Source organism: Polyodon spathula, chromosome 7, assembly GCF_017654505.1.
Source record: "Polyodon spathula isolate WHYD16114869_AA chromosome 7, ASM1765450v1, whole genome shotgun sequence".
NCBI classification, from domain to species: Eukaryota; Metazoa; Chordata; class Actinopteri; order Acipenseriformes; family Polyodontidae; genus Polyodon; species Polyodon spathula.
In genome coordinates, this window is record NC_054540.1 from 33,729,001 (window position 1) to 33,751,589 (window position 22,589).

The following is a 22,589-nucleotide window of genomic DNA, read 5'->3' on the forward strand; positions in this document are numbered from 1 at the left end:
CAGATGACCCGCGGGTACGTGTACGGCAATGTGCTTTAGAAATAACATGCAGGGTACTGTTAAAGCTTAATGTTACTATCTTCCTGGCGCTGTGCTTCACATCGACAAGTGCAATTAAACACTTAAAGAGTTGATAGTCAGTGTTAGGACCTATACAAGGGCAGATACTTCAACATTCATTCACAATGTGCGGCATTATAATATATTCTCCACTGGTACTGCATTTATTGCATGCCGTTCTCATCCCTCCACATGACGAATTAGTTTAGTGCCCAAAGGATTCCGATTGTATTCGCGAAATAATTCATTTAAATCCGTCATAGACGTACAATTAAGAAAGCTAATGCCGCTGCAATCCTCATTGAGCCTATTTATTTGCAGGTACTGTTTGTCCCTTAATGTGCAGTCCAAGGCACCTGCTGTCGACCCGAGGATTAGCTAAACCAGTAATACGGGAAATGCATGTTAGCTACATTGAAACAAAGAGAGTAATGATATCGCCAATGGGGCCCACAAAGCAACAGATAAACACATCGTTTGTTGAAAACACAATCAGACAATAATACAATCAATGTACATATTCCAAATAAAACAAGAAATACAGTAGGACTACTTTTAAAATTGTTCTGTGCCCACATTTTTCAATATAAGGCAGGTATTGTTTACATCCCCCCCCCCCCCCCACACACAAACTGCACCGTTAAAAAAAAAAAAAAAGCGAAACACTGGTGAAGAATCATTACTGTCAAACTCCCTTTGATGTTAAACATGACTCATACCGGTAATTAACCTATACTAACTTATAATAACACCAAATGCCATTGACACATTTAATTAAGGTCATGTTAAAATAAGTACGCAGAAAGAAAGCACGGAGAAACGTCTCCAAATCATATTCTCCTTCACTGACATAATATTGGCAGATTGACTTTTCTTTTAATTTCCAATCATGATTCTAAGTTAGGTGGTTTTCATTTTTGTCATTCAATTCATAGTATTTTGTGCAATGTAATTATATTTATTCCATCCATCTAGCACCACTGTCTAATACTAAACTGATTATTATGTATGCAGCATGCATCCTGGCACCTATTCTGTAGTATATAGGAGCTGCATCTCCCTCTTGAAAATCCGTTTCAGTCAGATCCAACAGACTTTTATAGACAGCAAGTGCTTGGTTGGCAAAATATTGATGTTTTACAGGGAACCGTGTTGCAGCTGATACCTGTAATCAGAGGTGAAATTCTCAACAAAAAAAGGGCAAGTACTCATATAAAAATGTATACATATTGGTACATGATACATATATACATACAAAATGATCAATTATAACCAATTCACCACAAACAAGAAGCTGAAAATACTGAAAGATTTGTACCCCCTGCTTGTATCACTCAGTCATGTACGGTAATATAACACATAAGCTAAACCTTAAATGACAAGCATTAACAAATATTACTGTGCAATAACTGCCATAGAGGAAGTTTTGCTTTCAGATATCCTAAAAAAGGGGGGATGTTATACAAAAAGATATAAAAAACAACTGTGCTATGAAAAAAATGACTCTAAAAAATTTAAGTCAAACAATGAACAATAGGGGCTAAAATACCCCTCAAGTTTATTATTTAAGAGGTACTACTACTACTAATGATGTACTAATGGTATCATTTTAATCTCCATAGTATTCTCTGAAATCACCCCCATACTTTCCTGACCCTGGGTACTCACCTACAGCAGGATATGGCCATGCTACAATAATAGCCTTGGATTAGAACATATATCCCTGTTTCTTTTATGTATTTTGTACTTATTACTTGTCTTGCAATAATGTGTTCAGCGTGTTTCTAGGTTGTGTTTCTGTGTAGATTAATTACCATGATCTATTCCAGAAAATGATTTTTCAAGCAGAAACAGTATAAAAGTAGACTTTTTTCAAATTATTTTATCCCTGGTATTGTGGTTTCTGCAAAAGAAACGAAGTGGCAAAAGACACATTATCATAAAGTAATATCATTGCTGTGGTTTACTTCAGCCTTTTTGTTCTTTAGATGTACACGCAGGTAAATGTAAATGCATGTTTAACTTAAATACACTCTTCAAAATGTTTTAGGAAAGGGGGCATTGTGCAAAGAAAAAACACCTCACCATTTTGGTCATCGTTTTTACAGTCCTTATAACACAAAATACTAGGATCACAACAAAACAAAACGTTGACCGCTATGCTTAATATGTGCCTTGCAAGTTCGGCCTGTGTTTGAAAAGCGTGAAGCACATCTACAGTGGCTCTCAAAAGTATTCACCCTCCTTGAACTTTTCCACATTTTATTGTGTTACAACATGGAATCAAAATGGATTTAATTAGGAGTTTCTGCCACTAATCAACACCAAAAAAGACCATAATGTCAAAGTGAAAAATAAAATCTACAAATTGTTCTAAATTAATTACAAAACAGAAAATAATTGACTGTATAAGTATTTACCCCCTTGAGTCAATATTTGGTAGAGGCACCTTTGGCAACAATTATCGCCATGAGTCTATTTGGATAACTCTCTACCAGCTTTGCACATCTGGGCACTGCAATTTTTGACCATTCTTTGCAAAATTGCTCAAGCTCCATCAAGTTGGATGGGGACCTTTGGTGAACAGCAATTTTCAACTCTTTCCATATATTCTCAATTGGATTGAGATCGAAGCTTTGACTGGGCCACTCCAGGACATTGACCTTTTTGTTTGTAAGCCACTCCAGTGTGGCTTTGGCTATATGTTTGGGGTCATTGTCTCCCAATCTCCCAATCAATCATCTTCCAAGTCCCAGGTCTCTTGAAGACTTCAGCAGGTTTTCCTCCAGGATTCCTCTGTACTTCGCTGCATCCATTTTGCCCTCTATCTTCACAAGCTTTCCAGGCCCTGACGCAGAGAAGCATCCCCATAGCATGATGCTGCCACCACCATGCTTCACGGTAGAGATGGTGTTATCATGATGATGTGCGGTGTTAGGCTTGCGCCAAACATAACGCTTAGCGTTGAGGCCATAAAGCTCTATTTTGGTCTCATCAGATCATAGAATCTTTTTCAACTTAGTCTCATAATCTCCCAGACGCCTTCTGGCAAACTCTAGCTGAGATTTGATGTGAGTTTTTTCAACAATGGCTGTCTTTTTGCCACTCTCCCATAAAGGCCAGTTTTGTGAAGCACCCGGGCTATTGTTGCCATATGCAATGTCTCCCAGCCATGGAAGACTGTAATCCCTTTAGAGTTGCCATAGGCCTCTTGGGGGCCTCCCTGACTAGTGCCCTTCTTGCCCGGATACTAAGTTTTTGAGGACGGCCTGTTCTAGACATATTCACCGTTGTGCCATATTCTCTCCATCTCTTAATAATGGACTTTACTGTGCTCTGGGGGATATTCAATGCCTTGGAAATGTTCTTATATCCTACCCCTGATTGGTGCTTTTGAAGAACCTTACTCCGGATTTGCTTTGAATGTTCCTTCATCTTCATGATGTAGATTTTGTTAGGAAATGTTCTAACCAACTGTGGGACCTCCCAGAGACGTGTATTTAACCTGAAATCATGTGAAACACCTTAATTGCACACAGGTGGACTCCATTCAACTAATTGTGATTTCTACAGACAATTGGTTGCAGCAGAGCTTATTTAGGTGTGTCATAGCAAAGGGGGTACTTTATGCAATCAGTTATTTTCTGTTTTATATTTGTAATTGATTTAGAACAATTTGTAGATTTTATTTTTCACTTTGACATTATGGACTGTTTTTGTGTTGATCAGTGGCAAAAACTCCTAATTAAATCCATTCTGATTCCATGTTGTAACACAATAAAATGTGGAAAAGTCCAAGGGGGTGAATACTTTTGAGAGCCACTGTACATCTGCAGCCCGATTCTAACTTCCTTACTAAATCTGAAGCTCCACTTTGATCCTGTTTTTTTTTTTTTTTTTTTTTAACGTTAATCCTTACTGTCTGTCACATCACTTACCATCTGAGAAAATTTTGTGCAAATTCTGGCAATGTGGTAAATCAGTGCAAGGAAAAACGCAATGCAATTATGTAATTTATGGCAAACACTGATGTGATACAACAATGTTCAAATATTTCTGATTTCTCCACACTAAAGAAAATAATTCAGCAAGAAATAGAGACTGTGTATAACAAGATTTCCTTCTAAACCCACCTTAGTTAAACAAGTAGTTTACAATACAGCAGTGTGCACATGTATTAGAACACCCCATTGCTTCTGTACTTTTGATTTGTTGTGCGTATGAAATCAAATCACTATAACTGAACATCCTGGAAAATTCACAAAATAGGCAAATTAGTGATTTTCTAATTTAATTTAGACTTTAATAGGCCATTTCATTTAACATAGTAAGAGAAAAGGAACACAGCCACAAATGGTAAAATGCATGAGACTTATCGTTTCTATATCACTGATTACTGACTGAAAATTGAAATTCTCACACCCAGAGGTTTTTATGCAGGTAGGTATATAAAGGATATAAATGACAACAACAACAACAACAACAATAATAATAATAATAATAATAATAATAATAATAATAATAATACACTGTGATTAATACAATCTAACAAACAGTATGTGCATTTCAATAGCTGGTACCATACTAGGTTAAACAAAGTACTTGCTTGCATGTCTTGCTTTCGTATACCTTTAGGATAGGAGTGTGTCACTGCCTGCAAAGTATGTCAGTTTTTAGGGAAATCGGACGGCTGGTTAATGACAGGAAGAAAAAAGCAATGCATAGTGAATGGAAGGGCCCGGCCAGTTAAGATTTATGGAATGACTGAATTAGCTTGAACCTAGTTTAGTGCCCGTGGCTTAGCTCAGGATGCTTAACTGCTTACAAGCAGGAATGGCCTCAGCAATGCATTAAGCAAAGCGATGGTTGTGGCAGGGAGCTCACTTTAACTTTAGATCAAATCACGTAAAAAGCAAGCATATTTCAGGTGCTTCCAATACCAGACTTTATCGTCAATCGAACAGCTACTATCTTATTTATCCCTCGATAAACGATATGTCCAATGATCGGCAGGGAAAGGATTGATATCTTACCTCAATTCATTACGTGCCCCGCTGTGTGCAAGGGTTCGCCTCCTCCTCCCCAGCCTCCATCTGCTTCTTGGCTTTGTCTAACGGGGAGGGCAGCTATCCTGCCCCCCTGCCCATGGCTTCCCTAATAATCTATCGCATGAGTTTCCTGACCGAACTATAGTTCAGATGAAGCGTCTAACTGCAATAAGAAATATACTTTTGAAGACAAATATCTACAGGCATGCTTTTAGTATAATGGTTATTAACAAGTACTGTTTCATCATTAATTATCACATTAGGAGTTTCAGTGTTGCTTTTGCCACATGACTGTTAAAGACAAGTGTATTCTCAATGTCCTTATTATAAAGGTCAGTGTTCATTAGGTTAGGTACAGCGCATATTCTATCTGTATAGATCATAGATAAACAGAATCAAAATACACATCTGGTTTGTGTATGCTTTTTTTGTGGCACATTATTGCTGATATATTTAATTCAGGTAACTTGTTTGGTTTCTGGATGACCTTACCCTAAACAGAGGTAGTACTGTATGAATTTCAGGAAACAAAGATGTTCAATTTCTATAGAATAAGTTAATCGCAACAACTTGCTTTGATATATTGTCGTGCTGTGAATCAAGCTCCGCTCTTGAACTAGTTTGATGACATGTAGCTGTCACCACCCAAACTGCTTCTGGCAGTTCGCTGAAGATATTGTTGACTATCAGGATGGATTGCATCGGGCGGGAATATTTTCAACGAGTGGCATCAGCATTGTGTGTTTGATAAAAACAAATCTGCCTATCGATTTCTTTCTTTAAATTGAGCAGTGAGAATTATAAAGAGAATAATGTATCAGTCAGAATATACAACACAGAATAACATGTCTCTCCAATTAGTTTAAGTCATTGTTGTGAATCCTGTGCACTGCTGAGACTGAGCGATATGGCTTTTACTGGTCTGTTACATGGAGCAGCAACCCTCTGCAAAACCAGACAACAGTCCCTGGGGAAGTAATGGTTTGAAACCTGCCTGTGAAAAAGAAACTAGAAGGAGATAAGAGGTCAGGATAATTGTACGGAGCGGAGCAGATTGTGCTTTACCTGTGTAGCTGATATGTTGTGACATGCCCCTAAACCAAGTCTTTTAGTTTTCAAAACCCAAAACCAGCACACTAACAGGAGACATTTCGCTCAGCATTATTAAGCCATCAAGTAACTTTCTGTCTGTAGGGCCTTCAGAATCCTTTTCAATATGCAGTTGCAGTTTTAGCCTTGACCACAACAGCACTCCTCTGTTTAAAAAAAACGAAAAAGGCTTTTCTATAAATTGTTTTATTTATTCAGAAAGTCGTTCAGTTTGTCACAAGGATTGGCCTTAGCTTATCTGGCAGAAACGTTACGTGCTGTAATCAATTTAGCCCGGACAAATCTACTGAGAGGTACAAATAGTTTTTAATATCACGATAAAACTTCCAATGTTCAGATATATCAAATGTAACTTATATAAAAGTACATTCAACACTTTCTGCTACTGGATTTTGCATGTCATTTATTCACTGACATCTCTACACATAAGAAAATAAGAACATTTAAGAACAAGTGAGGCTGTTCGGTCCATCAGCGCTTTACCGTTTCCTAGTAGGTGGTTGATCTTGAATCATTGTCCAATATGGGTCTTAAAGGATCCCAGTGATTCAGCATTAACAACACGGCTAGGTATCCTTTTCCATCCCCTCACCACTCTCTGTGTGAAGAAGTGTCTCCTACTCTCTTCCTTTGTCTGTCTCAAGTCCTCCAACTGTGTCCTGTTGTCAGTATTTTTGCACAATATTTTTCCATAGTAGTTTTGTGGTTTTAACATATAACCCTATGGTTATATGGGAAACTTGTATAAGGATTAAAACAATGCCATCTAAATGCAGGTGTATGTTACATGCAAGATCAAAGCAATTCAAAAATGAAAAGGTTTCAAACATTTATCTCTCGTGCTTTTCCCCACGTTGTTTCCTTTCCTGCTTTCTGCTGTAGAATAAATCTATTATCCCTGGAGAACTGTCTCCAGCTCCCCTGCCAAATTCATCATTGTGGGACACTTCACATAAAGCACTGAGCTTCAGTTGTGATGAAAGCATCAGAGGTGGTTTGAACATATTCTGAATTGCAGAGCATGTAAACAGGATTCTAAACAATGACACAACAATTCACAATTCACATGTACAATTAAACCATTCAATTAAAAAATAGCCTGATACAGAAATGAAAAAAAGAGGTAAAAAATGTGGTTTTAATTACAAAATTTGAAAAACTAAGATAAAAAGCAATTTTTTAATTTATTTAGTCATAGCCATAGCCATTGATTTTTAAACAATTTTTTCTCGACGATTTAGAATTGCCAATTGTGTTATTATTGGGGATGCACTGAACCCAAGTTTCTGGAATTCAGACGAATACCGAATCCATCTCAAAAGATCCCGCCGAATACCGAACAGAATACCGAATCTAGAAAAACTGTCAAGAAAACTGAAGGAAACTGCTGAATGAAAATCAGACTGGCAGCTACTACCAAGGGACGTGCACAATCTACGAGCCTATGAGTTTTGAGCCTTCTAGTAACAGTATTTGTATTACCGAATGGAACCTCTGGGCTTGCAGTCATATTCCCAGTACCTCTAGTTAAATATCTCTTAAATGCTTTCTTTTTAAATTCCCAAAACAGTTGTATCAAGCCTAAGATCTTGCGTGCGCACTAAGAGAGATAGTCCGCTGCCACGTTTGTAGCTACTTTAAACTGCTTTACGATTTCAGCTTGAGTGCCTGTAAGTAATATAACACTGGCGTTTATACACAAATAAGCTTACTTGATTTGAAAAAAAGGTCATGAACGATACAACTTCTTACATTAGTCGGTTTAATGAAATGAGTAGTACACAACAAAATATGAAAGATGATTAATTTCAACAAACAACGACAACTTTTTTAATGAAAAAAAAAAAATTATAGCCTACTTCAGTCTGAAGATTGGCCTGCTATATTATATTAAACCAAAACAATAAAAAAATAAATAAAATAAAAATAAATAACGATCTGGTTATCTCCTGCCTTTTTCAGTTAATAACATTTAATTAATAGAGAATAAAAACATAGTAAGATAACAACTACCTCCTCTAAGTTGAATGAATCGTTTTTGTAATTTACCAGCGGCTTCTGTTGCATTCACATCGCTGATACTGCAGACCGTGGGTCAAACCAATGTTCGTGTTGGGGGTGAGTATTTATTTATTTATTTTTTCCTAATCAGTGTCGTCCTTCTGGAGTCCTCTGAATGCCTTTTAATTTGTTTGTTTTTTAAACCATTTAAATGCACAACCATAACAAAACACGTATAATGCATTATATATATATATATATATATATATATATATATATATATATATATATATATATATATATATATATATATATATTTGTCCCTGCGGTTGCCTTTATTTATTTTTTTTCTGCACGTAGTACAACTTAGAATACGTGAACGTAAATATCTAACACTAGTATGTGCAATACTCCTTCAAATAAACGTGGAATTATTTTTAATGTGCGATTCATTGGGACGGTATTATTGTCATTGCTTGTGCCCGGCACCTCTTTCTTTACAAATTAAGCACTGCCGAATGGAAATATATCCCTGAATAAGATTTTCGTTTGAAACTTACACCGTTTACCGCTCGCCCTCTCTTCCCACATCAGAATCATCAAAATACAGAACCGTTTACTTTACCTTGACAAGAAAGGGGAGCTGCATCTTTGCCATAACCCACTATTTTGTTCAATGACGTTTCAACCTGTGTCACCTGATCTGAGAGCTATGATGAAAAAATACCCTGATGAGTGACCGGAATCTCCCAGCAAAATAAAACCCACGTTTGGGTTTATGCACCATGTGTGTAACACATATCAAATAGGATACAACACAGTTATTTTTTTTTTTTTTTTAATGACACACAGAAGTTCCCAAATGGTTCAACTTGCATTGGCACTTTACAATAACGTGACATTTAATTTACTAAAGCGATTGTTCAACCATGTCTTGCACATCTAACAGTTGTAAAGTTACAAAAAATATATATTTCTGTGCACTGATTTTTTAAACATTTTTATAACACGTTGACAGACAAAGCACAAAAGTCTACAACAGTTTGCCATTACTATATATTACAGTTTTACTGCATAACTTTACTCCATGAAAAGTGTGATGTGAATGTGCTACTGCATACTGGGATATGTTTGCATTCAGCAGCTGCATGACATGTTTATTGCGTGCGCCACCAGTAATTTAGGGAGTTAACAGCTGTGACAGAGTTCATGAAACGTGTTCTTGTTATTAAATACAAAAGTTACGTTTGATACCCGATTCATGTCGTTTATTTAAAGAAGAACTGCACACATTGGAGGGATGTATTAAAATAGATGTGGGTCTGAGCAGATTCAGATTCGGTTCACCAAATCCTAAGTATTCGGCCAAATCCGAACCCTGCTCAAAAAGTAGGTATTCGGGTAGAATCCGAAACCGAATCTTGGATTTGGTGCATCTCTAGTGATTATTAATCCCAATTCACCACTGCAACCCCTCAACGACTCGAGCAACAGAGGCTGACATATGCGTCCTCCAAAACTTGCCCCTGCCAAGCCATATTCTACGCACTGCGGATCCATAGCGAAGCCATCAGACCTATTTTGCCAGAGGACAACACAGATCTGAATGGCTCCACTGTAGACCCAGAGGTGCCCTTTCAACCACAGGGGTCGCTGGTGCATGGTGAACCGTGGATTGCCCTGCCGACATAAGCCCTCCCTATCCGGGTGGCACTCGACCAATTGTGCGCCTCCCCCTAGGCGGTCACGGTCGGCAATGACATAGCCTAGATTCGAACCTGCACTCTCCAGACTATAGGATGCATCCTGCACTCAACGCGGAGCGCCTTCACTGGATTTACCACTCAGGAGCAAAAAGCTAGTTTCTACTAATAGAACAATTAAAAACCAATCTATAAAAATGAAATATTAGTAAATTAAAGGGAACACAAGGACAAAAATAAAATGCAGTTTTGATTGTAAATTAGGAAAACTAAGCCCGAATAAGGCAGAAGAATTATGAAAAATAAAAAACATTTCTGAGCTTTACAAGAAAATGTCTGAAGTTGAATCTGCAGAGGATGATAAAAGAGGCTCTCCAGCTTCCCTCAGCACCTTATACTGAAAAATGAAATTTCACCTTCACACAGATGAAACTAGTTGTAAGATTTAAAATGGTGCAGGTTAACGTTGGCAGACCTAGACTCTTGTCTAGCTCTGTTAAATGGAGAATGAAATAATTTCATAAATCTTTCCTGTGTTAAACTTCTTTGTCCTGTAGATTTACCATGTGAGATTTTGAGAAAAGCTCTGGTAACTGTGCTCCACGTGGAGTGCAGGATGCACCCTATAGCCTGGATTGGTTGAGTCCAGGCTATTCCATTGCTGACCATGGACGGGAGCTCCCAGGTGGTGGCCCACAATTGGCCAGGGTGTCTTTGGCTCACCACACACCAGTGACTCCTGTGGTCTAGCCAGGCGCCTGTGGGCTTGCCTGTATGCTCCCCAGAGCCTGCATTGTGTAAAAAAGCGGGCGGCTGACGGTACACGCTTTGGAGGACAGCGTGTGTTCATCTTCGCCCCTAAAGACTAAATTAAAAAAATATTTAAAAAAAACAGAAAACTTTGTACGTTTCTTGATAGCGTGTCCTAAGTTATATAATAATATTCATGCAAACATGCTCATTGCAAATATAACTCAGCAGAGCATACACATTGTTTGCTTGGATGGTGTGGTTAAAGAACCAGGGCAGAAGTATTTGTGTTTTATATATAGTACTATAATGACTTGGTAAGAACAGAAGCGTGAAACAGGAGTTCTTTAAAAGCAGCAATCAGTTTTAATGCACAAACCCTGGCTAGCACTAACGAGCAGCCTGCCTCTTTTATTTCCAGCCACCCTGAAATATTGCAACATTTTAGGTTAACCCAGACCAGTCAGTGGCCGCTATCAGCCCCAGTCTCCTGGCTCCTACCAGGTGAATGTAATCGGGTCAATGCTGGTGCAAGGTTACACCAATAGTCCCATAAAGGGGAGCAGTGTCTGCAGCAGGGTACGTGCTCCTGTGCTCTGGAAGCACGGTTGCAGACCATGCAACTTAGCTGTACAAAGCAGGGTAGTTCAGTGCAAGCACAGTTTAAAACAAAGACGCACACATACACAAAGTCCCAGCGCCAGTCCTTTGTTACAGTATGTTTATAGATTGAATAACTGTTTTCTGTTGCTGTTTTTGAACGCTATTTCTTTTTTTTTTTTTATCAAGGTATTCAATTTGGATCAGCAGCTTAGTCACTAGATTTAAGCATCTTGTAATGACAAAAAATGAAATATAGCCCTTGTAAAAGTTTACCACGGTACTCTGCGTGGTATTTTCACAGTTTTCCCATGCTTTTCCCATGGTTATACTATGCAGTTACCTTAGTTTACCCTGGTTTGCCATGTTTATTCCCCCCCCCCCCCCCCCATGATTAACCATACCCCCCCCCCCCCCCCCCCCCCCCCCCCCATTCATTACAATGCTTCCCCATGCTTTCACTACTTTTTTAAACTTTATTCCACTATGCCATGCTTTTACTATGGGCACTAAGCTCTTATAAGGGCTCTGATGCACTTCATGAAATTACTTTCAATGCCCCACATTAGCCTACAGCATGCCATTCCTAATAATACGGAAAATCAGAAAGAATATACCAATCTTACTGGTTACACTGGTTAACATGCAGCATGAATATACCAATCTTACTGGTTACACTGGTTAACATGCAGCATGAATATACCAATCTTACTGGTTACACTGGTTAACATGCAGCATGAATATACCAATCTTACTGGTTACACTGGTTAACATCCAGCATGAATATACCAATCTTACTGGTTACACTGGTTAACATCCAGCATGAATATACCAATCTTACTGGTTACACTGGTTAACATGCAGCATGAATATACCAATCTTACTGGTTACACTGGTTAACATGCAGCATGAATATACCAATCTTACTGGTTACACTGGTTAACATGCAGCATGAATATACCAATCTTACTGGTTACACTGGTTAACATGCAGCATGAATATACCAATCTTACTGGTTACACTGGTTAACATGCAGCATGAATATACCAATCTTACTGGTTACACTGGTTAACATGCAGCATGAATATACCAATCTTACTGGTTACACTGGTTAACATGCAGCATGAATATACCAATCTTAATGGTTACACTGGTTAACATGCAGCATGAATATACCAATCTTACTGGTTACACTGGTTAACATGCAGCATGAATATACCAATCTTACTGGTTACACTGGTTAACATGCAGCATGAATATACCAATCTTACTGGTTACACTGGTTAACATGCAGCATGAATATACCAATCTTAATGGTTACACTGGTTAACATGCAGAATTTTTAAGATCAATTGTAAATGTACATATCCAGTTTCATTTGCGAAGATAATAATAATAATAGATGATGTAAATGCATGCTTGTCTTTACTTGTTCTAGCTATAGCTGTGTAGTATGTTGTGCTATTGAGCTCTTGTGTTACAGCATGATGCTGGTGGTTCTCGGTTTGGCATGCAGATTTGTTTCATGCACTTAAACGCTCGTCCACTGAACAATGTTGTTTTCCAGTAGAGTTCTGTGAAGTAGATTCAAGCAGCTTATAATGAATGCCCTCCTAGTGAGTTAATAATACTAACATCAGCATACGACCCGTACTTACATCTCCACTACACCAGGACTTCTCAAACTCGGTTCTGGGGACCCCCTGTGGCTTCTGGTTTTCATTCCAACCAAGCTCTCAATTACTTAACAATAACCTTAATCGAACTGATAATGTGCTTAATTAGACCTTTTTACTTATTTTCAGCTCTTGAACAGTTGCATATTTCAAGTTAGAAATAACCTTTAATAACCTGATTTGCAACTGTTCAAATATATATATATATATATATATATATATATATATATATATATATATATATATATATATATATATATATATATATATATATATATATATATATATATATATATTTTAATGTGTGTGGTCCAGTGCTTAAAGAAACAGATTTGTAACCAAGAGATACCCAGTTCAAATCCGAGCTCAGCCACTGACTCATTGCGTGACCCTGAGCAAGTCACGTATCCTCCTTGTGCTCCGTCTTTCAGGTGAGACATTTTTGTAAGTGACTCTGCAGCTGATGCATAGTTCACACACACTAGTCTTGTATCTTTTAAGGTGCTTTGTGATGGTGGTCCACTATGAAAGGCGCTATATAAAGATTATTGTTACAAAATTCTCGGTGTTACAAAACTTTTGGCCATAACTACAGAGCTTGCTCTTTAATTGAATGGTAAGGTGTTTGTCTTTGAACTGTATGGTTTGCAGTTTGCGTCCAGCCCTTGCCTTTCCATTCAATTCAGTGGGCTGAGATGCCAATTGATACAGGACTCAGTAGGTGCTGCATATAGAATTACACTAAATGAAACCGTTTGATAGATAAACAGTAAATCCAAGTAAGATAAATTCAGAAACTACAGAACCATTGCTAGGGTAGTATGAGTTAATGTACTGTGTGGAAAATCTGAAATAGGAGACAGGAAGACAGGAAGACATTTATAGCACACATTCAGCAGCAGTTCAGGGCACTCTGTCTATATATCAGGGAGATATGGTGATGAGTATATCAGTACATCAGACCCAAATTTCAGAGATGAATATGCCGGTGCTGTAGAAGAATTTCCAATGAGAATTCCTCCGGTGAGGGTCAAACAGTCTGAACGAGATGATGATGGGTCATTACTCAGCTGTGTCCTACCTTCACATTTAAATCAACATTAACAAAACCTAACTTAACTGTGTACAATTATTTAAAAGTATTATTTTTTAGTTTTAACATTTTTTTTTTAACAAAACCTAAGCTTACTGTGTACAGTTATTTAAAATTATTATTAATATTATTATTTTTAAATTTCTTTTACTGTCTTCCTGACCTTTTGTGGAGTTTGCAATTATTCTTGATGGTTCATACTCCATTTTTTCAAATATGGTGTTTTTGGGTTTTTTTTTTAGGAAAGGGTTCACTATGGTTTAAGAAGTGTTAGTTCCAGTTGTTTGCCACTGGTATATGTTACACAGGCTAGAACAGCCAAAGTGTCTTTATAGATGTCAAAGTCAGCACCATCTAGTGAACAGCCGCTGTGGATCAAGCTGACACTTACAAATATAAATACTCTTTGGACGATCTAGACTACATACAGTAACGCCTGTCTATGGCAGTGTAAGAGGGTAGCAGAATCGCCTTGTAGAATAACAGGGAGAAGGGGATTGCAGTTAAAACAATGCTATTTATTTACAATTGTTTACACAATCTTCTTTTTCTCAATTACAATTGCAATGAGCGTTGCTGATGGTAGCTCCTAGCACTGTATACTTCACACGAGTCAGACTTTTACAGACTTTCACAAACAGCCAAAAGGAAAACACCCAAAACTCCTAACAAAGTAAAAGTATTCTGTACAAGTGCTGTGCGCTACCCTGCTAGCGAGGAGTCGCTCACTAAACCCTTTAGATCTGCTGGGCTGGACAGAGCAGTAAGATCTAGCTTTACTTCCATAATACAGAGATTCAGTGCTGCTTAGCTCAAGCCAAAAAATTCAACCTGGCAATGAACTGTGTACATTTTTCTGTACAGGAGTAAAGATTCAAAAGCCTCTCAGCTCCCTCCATACAAATAAATAAATAAATAAATAAATAAATAAATAAATACAAATAATATTTGACACTACTCATTCTTTAAAGGTGAGGGAACATGAAGCCAGGAGATGAGGTTTCAGGCCACTGCATGGCACACCAGGGAGTAAAGTTGCCTCAAACTAGGTCTCCCAGTCCCGTGTTCCCTAAGCTTAAGCTGAAAATAGCTTCGATCCTGCATGTTTTTCCAAGCTACTGTTCCCATGTATTCCAGCTTGTGTTCCCAGGATGAAGGCTTGTCAATCTTCTTTTTCAGTGTGTGCAAGGGGTGAAGGGGTCTACAGTCTACGAGACTGTGAACTGCATTGCTAATGGATATCCGAGATGAATTGACTGGGCCATGCTTTCAATCTCTTAGCTTTTCAGCGAGGTCTCTGTTCGGTACACAGATATGGATAACACATTAAGGTCTGCTAACCACAATATTGTTTTAAGAGAGGTACGAAAAGGTTCAAGTGTTTCGGGCATCGCTTTCATCAGTGGAATGGCCAAATAAAACCCAGTGGTGTGCCCACAAACAAAAGTCATCATTTTCATATGCAACACATCAGGCTAGATTCTCAAAGCTGTTTATGCCTAATTGTCAAAAAATAAACAAATAAAGTAGCCAAACCAGAAATGACTGTGTTTTACTTGCTTTTTAGTTTCGTGCCTGTTACAAGTTTCCATTCTCCATTCAAAAATACCTGTACTCTACATTACAGGATTAAAGGTGTCACTCACATTAACAAAAACTTGTTTTTCTGCCAATGATTGTATTTAAGGAAGCTTTTGCAAGCACACCTCAATCCTGACCTGAGCACCCTGTGCCTGCCATTCAATCCTGAATATCTCTCAAGCAGAGACAGACAGCCATGTTTAATGGGCTGCTAGTTTTGAAAAAACTTGTGCCCACTGAGGACCAAGCTATCACCCAAACAAGACTCAAACCCAGTTCCAAGCCACAAAGTTAGACTTTGTGTTCCCTTAGTTTAACATTAAAATAAAACATAATACTTTTCTTTTAAACACTGCATGATGTGCTGTAACTCTAAGTCATAATGCCATTTGCATGACATCTAAAAAACGTGTTCCTGGTTGCAGGATTATTAGTAAGCCTACAATTTTGCATCAACAACAAAAGGCAAATGCAAATTGAGTATCACTCTGCTGCATACTTGTGATGGGTTATGCCTGCTCCTGTATTTATTTGTATCATTTTTGTAGTCTTATTATTACGGAGTATTATTGTTATTATTTAAATGTATTTTGTATTATTGTTGGTGTGATTTTGGCTTGGCAGGGAAGCACACAATTAACTTCCCTGCCAAAAAGAAGAAATTGGTTAATTGTTTGCCAATTTGAGGACAACCACATGTATAAAAAGTACAGCAGCTGAGCTCTGCTAGAGTGAAAGAGAGCAAGAGGAATGATAAGCACTTGCTATCAGGCTCTTTGTATTCCAGTCAATATTTGTTTTATTTTCTGTTTGTTTGTTTGTTTGACCATCCAGCCTTTTTGTTTGTGTGTGCATGCTTTGTTATTTTTGGTTATTTATTTAATAAATACGAGCACATTGGCGACTCAACCCGCAGTACTTGTGTGTGTGTGTCTATTTCCTGGTCTCATATCACCCACCAAGCCACCCTGTCACAGTGATGTATGCATTTTAAACGTCTTCCATATCTTCCCAAATAACATACAGAAATGTCTTCTGTATTGATGCATTGCAGGTGTAAGCTTGTAGACACACCTTGCTGGAAGGCAGGATTAGCATGTATTTGAGAACTACACACAGCCTTTCATTGGTTTTGGTAAGGGAGAGGATATCAAACAACAAGGGGTGGAAAATTAATCTCAAGCAGCAGTGGTGTCTATGGGCAGTCCACTGTCATAGAACAATGGGTTTATCGATTAGACACGCATGCCTCAGTACCGTACTAGAAATGAAAATCAGAAGGAATTCCATGGTGGCAGATGCCTGTAGTGTTTGACTTCTGTTATATTATGAGGCAACCTACAAACAAGGTATTCACTTCTTATAAATCACAAAAATGAATGTTATACTCAAGAACTGCATTGATCATTTTTCATATAGTATTTATAATTAGCTGTACAGTCACCATTTTGGACAAATGTCGACACCATGCATGACAATTTGACTTCTTTGTCTAAACTAACCTGAGGAACACAAAGCCAATTTGTGGCTTGGAACTTGGTTTGAGGAGACTAGAGTCCCTTTCACGTTGGCATGCTCTACCCAGGTCAGAACCTACCCGGGTCAGGATCTGGTGTTATGCAGGTCGGCTACACGATTTCACACTACTTTTGATACTTTTGATAAAGTTGCCTCAGATTGGGTCTCTAAATCTCCTAGAGTCTCCTGAAACGGTGGCTTTGTGTTCCCTCAGCTTTACAAAGGAAGTGGTTAGAGCAATTGACAAGACAAGTTCAGTCATTTTTTTGCTCTGAGCAGATTCTAGTTGTTTGCTGGAGGTTCATAAAGTCACAATGTAACATGAAACTGTTGCCAGCTGTTTCTATTTGCTCAAGGTTTGACTTGTCGATGGCTAGTGAACTTTATTATGACTGAATGATAATAAATGCTATAATAAGGTACAGTGGTGTTTGTGTACTATAGGTAACCTACATATAATATGGCAAGAATGTTACTAGAATTAGCAGTTAAGCATTAGTAACGTGCTTACACACGATCATGAAACGAGTATATGAAAGCAGGGAAATACCTAACCAGTGCCTTAATCTGTTTGAATGCAATGTCAACTGCCTCTTTCCATGTATAAAAAAGAAGGTTTGTACAGCTGACGTTGTTTAGCTTGTTTTTTGGGGGTTTTTTTTGGGATACTTTCAGTGTGCCTCATTGAATCAGCTTTCCCCGTGTCCCACCGTGTTTGGATTTTTTACCACTTTATCCAGCCCAGCCCTGTCCCACTGCGAGCAGGACATTAACACATTGTAAGCATATCATTCAGCATGTGTTTTATGTCACTAGCTGGAGCCGAAGCCAAAAAATGTATCACCTGCTCCTTCATTTACTCTAATATTTACAGCTGTCACCCAGTCGCAGATAATGTTTCTTCACCCGGAAGGAGGCAAAGCACCCTGACACCAGCTTTAAATCAGCAGCCTGCAGAGTACAAGGACACCCAGGTGCCAGCTTGTGTTTAAAAGATCAAAATAGAATGCATGCATTGAGATTCTGGGCTGTCTTGTAGCTTCAAAAGCTACCTGTTCATGCTCATGTTACTGCACGCTTTCATTGGCTGTTGGGCATGTCTTGTCTTATACAAACATGTCCCTAATAGAGTTATGAATTGTTATATTTTTTAACACATTTTTATTACATTTTTCCAGAGAATACAAAAACCCAAGAGGATTAAATACAATAAAGCAGTGGGTGGGTCTCAAAAAAACCCCAAAAAACATGCTGTGACAGAAATATGAGTTCTGATGATGAATCTTCCTCCCGACCTGTGAGGGCGCTAAAGAATGAGAGGAGAAGTATCTGGAAGGGCTGGCCTGACAATTCGTTTCCGGGTCAGGGAAGTGGGTCAGCCTGGATGGAAGCGAGACTCTGTTGTAAGACCATATTAGTTTGAAAGGTAAACGAGAGGCAGCTGCAAGTAATAAGGCAGCTGCAACCGTTTACCTAGATATCATGCAGGATTACATATAGGGGCCAGGGTAACGCTGATCTTTTCCTTCGTTTGGGTAACGTGAGGAGAGAAGGACTGAGAGAGGAGCTCTCAGAGTGTATTGCGTGTTGTGTGTTGTCTTTGTTTATAATTGTCTGTCTTTTTCGCACCACTAGACAGTTAACGCACACCTCCGGAGCTGTCGCCACGTAAAGCACTATCCAGAGCACCACTGCACAGAGCACCTGCACGTTTGAATATCACCCAGGACTGGTGACCATGCCTTTGTTTGTGTTTGAGACTGTACTGTGTTCTTCACCATCCCCGCGCTTTACACATTGTTGTGTACTGCCGGGGATTTATTATTTGACGGTCGCCAGACCTGGAAACAGCACAAATAAAGACTTGTTCACTGAGTCACTGTTGTCTGTTCATCACTCCTGCACTGCATCACCGCTACACCTGTTCCCCTTACCAACCACTTTGCCACACACGCACATGCAAATTCAGTTAAACTTTTTCACAAGACAAAAAGATAAAACTATAAAAACACATTCTTAATAAAAGAAAAAACAGCAGACTAGGTGGTTACAGTCTTTACACTTGCATGATGTGGTTTAGCTGAACTTCTCTCCATAGATACAATGTCTGCAAAAGAATACAACCACTTGTGATCTAAAGGTATCTCAGGCTCCACCCAGCCCCGTAACATTTTTTATTTTAGCTGCTGTTAGTCCTGCCAACAAAAGTCGCCGTTCCTGAAGGTTAACGGTTATTTGCAATTCGAAACCGAGAAGGAGTAATTTAGTTATTAACAATAGGAAGTGCATCATTCTCTGTAGGTTTTAGGGTGATAGTTGAAATGATGTGGGGAAGGAGAAGGAGGAGGAGCAGCATGGAAGAAGAAGAAGAAGAAGAAGAAGAAGAAGAAGAAGAACTCACTTTAACCTTAAACAAAATCACGTAAACATCAAGCTTACTTTAGACACTTCCAATACCTGATAAAATCATCAGTCAAATAGCTAGTATCTCATTCGTCCTTGGATAAACAATATGTCCAATGTTTGGCAAGGAAGGACTTATATCTTACCACAATCCATTCTCTTCCCGCTGTACACCAGAGTTTGCCACCTCTCCAGCCTCCACCTGTTTTTTGGCTTAGTCTAATGAGGAGGCTAGCTATCCATGTCCTTTGCCCATGGCTTCCCTACGGTCAGCCTCTCTGCTTATCTACAAGCTCATTTATGGGCAGGGGTACCTCGAAAGGTGAGGCCAAAGGCCAAAGAATATACTTTGTGTGGTCTAGTCTATGTTTTAATAAGTAATCTATCGCTTCAGTTTCTTGACTGAAATATAAATAATTACCATTATTTTAAAAGGCTGCTCTGTGTGGCATATATTTTACCCATGAGATTTTTTTCCCAATAAATTCCTATAAACTTTCCAAGAAAAGGCTTTGTATTGGTCCCAACCCCAAAAAAAGAAGTTTGATAATGAGAATACTAGTTTTATATACATTTATTGTGCAATTACTATACATCAATAGTGTAGTGGCCATAAACCAAACAAAAGTACACAGTCCCAGAAGATTATACAGTAGGTTTGATTAGGGGCAGGTTGGTATTAAATATATACTGGTTTACACCCCAGAGATGAAATGAAATTCTAAAACCTATTAATCTGTTTGCACCAAATTGAAAGTCCTTGACAGGTTGAAATTGAAACTAACTGTCTTCGGGGGGGGGGGGGGGGGGGGGGGGGGGTGTACAGTGTTAAAGAGAGACGTGAATCTGTACATCACGATCACACTGTTGTTGATTCACACTGATGTGAATTTTGGTCACTGGCGGAGTATAAGCATGGGAATCTTGTACAGTATATGGGTTTTACTGTACTTGCAGTCTATTGAATATCTTCCTTTAGAATCTATGTCAATTGAGCTTGCAACTGTAACATTTAAAGGTTATATTTAAATGGTTAGGCAAGGGGTAGAAGTTAAAATAATTGGAAAGTTTAAATAACATTTACTGATAACAGCTGAAAATGACATATAATGTTTAAAAGCAAACCGATAGTAGTTGCTAAATGTGTTCTTTATATATAAACTAGTAGGAGCTTTTGAACATGGTGAAATTTAATTAGCACAAGAGTTTGTGAGATATTGTTTCCTGGAGGGAATGTTTTAGTAGTAACACAGTTCCACCCTCAGCAGGAAAGCGAGTGGGTTATTGTCTATGCTCATGTTTATGCAACAACACAACAGTCAGTGAGATAATGTTGAACATTTGATTGTTGGACCCTGATTAAAGTCACCTTGTTCAAGATGATGTCTGGAATGGTCTCAATTGTTTAAACCCACACAAAGTCTCTGAAAAGTCTTACACAATCTTACCCCAGTGGCATGGGTCTTCTAAATCAAAAGTTGCCGTGCAGTTGTGTTGCATTAAATTGATAAATTCATTGGGGAAAAATAAATCTTTGCTGACGTGCTCACAGGCTGCTGTCTTCCTCTTGCATTCAGAAGCAGTGCGGTCTGGTGTTTTAACCACATGGGTACAAACCAAGAGGTCCAGGGTAAATAGTCACTGGGGGATTAAACAGCTAGAGTGGAAAACAAGGGATGAAGTCACAGACATCTGACATTTTGTAGTTGCAGTAGCAGCATAAGATCACAGCTTCTTCTGTGGCCCAGTGTGCTTGGAGGCAAGAAATACGACATTTGCTTTGTGCTTTCTCTTACTGATGTGTTTCTTACGTCCACTTAGGCAGTGATATCCAATCTCCAGGTTTAACAGGTGAACAAAGGAACTATTTCGGGACTGGGTGGATGTGCAATTGGTTCAAAGGGTTGGAATAAAGACGAAGACTGTAAGGGACAACGTTGGCCATCCCTGCACTATGAGGCAGTGCTGCAGGGTGGCAGGTTACACTCTGATCTATCAGATGATAGCCTAGAAAATAGACATATTACAAAGATCTCTATTGAGGTCACAAGAGAGCTTTAAAAAGTGTTTCAGTTGTGATTTCTGAAACAGATCATGAATAACAATGAAGCACTGCAATTACAGATCATAATCAGAAATCCTATATCCTACAATAAACTAAAGCATTCATTTAACTGCGTCCATCTGCAGCTAAGAGGTTTCCATCCTTGAGCAAAGGATCAATGTATACAAATTGAGGGCAAGAATTGTACTGGTGCAAACTGAACAGAAACTGGAGTTTCAGTAGGGCCGACTCATTGCTGACTGACATCTGTGCCTGCTAAGTTGCTGATGAGTTTTATGTGTTAAATGTTATGATTGCTTATGTATTTTTTTTACTCCTTATTTGTTGAGTTTGATGTTGTTTGCTGTGGTGGTGTGAGCCTCTTGTCAGGTCGCCATTGTAAGTGAGAATTTGTTCTCAATTGAGTCATCTAGATAAATAATTGGTTCTGATTGGTTGATTGATCGAGTCACCACAGATGCACTGTAAGCTAAGAGTAGTTGAATATATGTGGCAGACACTTTTATTGCACTGGCAGTGTGTTGATAATCTTGAGAGTTTTATTTTGTTGATAGTTTTGTGAAAATGTTCCTACAGGTTATAAAAATAGTGACAGCCATATGGACGCTATTTATGTCAACATCTACAACCTCTCTGAATGCAGTACATAGACACACACATACACACAAACACACACAGACACACACACACACACACACACACACAGACACCATTACACAAACACAGACATACATATAAATACATACAAACACACGCACACACAAATATACACACAAACACAGACACATGCACACACAAAAATATACATAAACACACACGCCAATACACACAAAGACGCACAAATAAACACAGACACAAAGATACGCACACACAGACACACACATTGAAAACGAATCAGTGAAAATGTATTGTAATGTAATGTATTGTAATGGTTCATACAGTACCACTGCGATTTTTCAATTAACACACAACCTTTCTCAG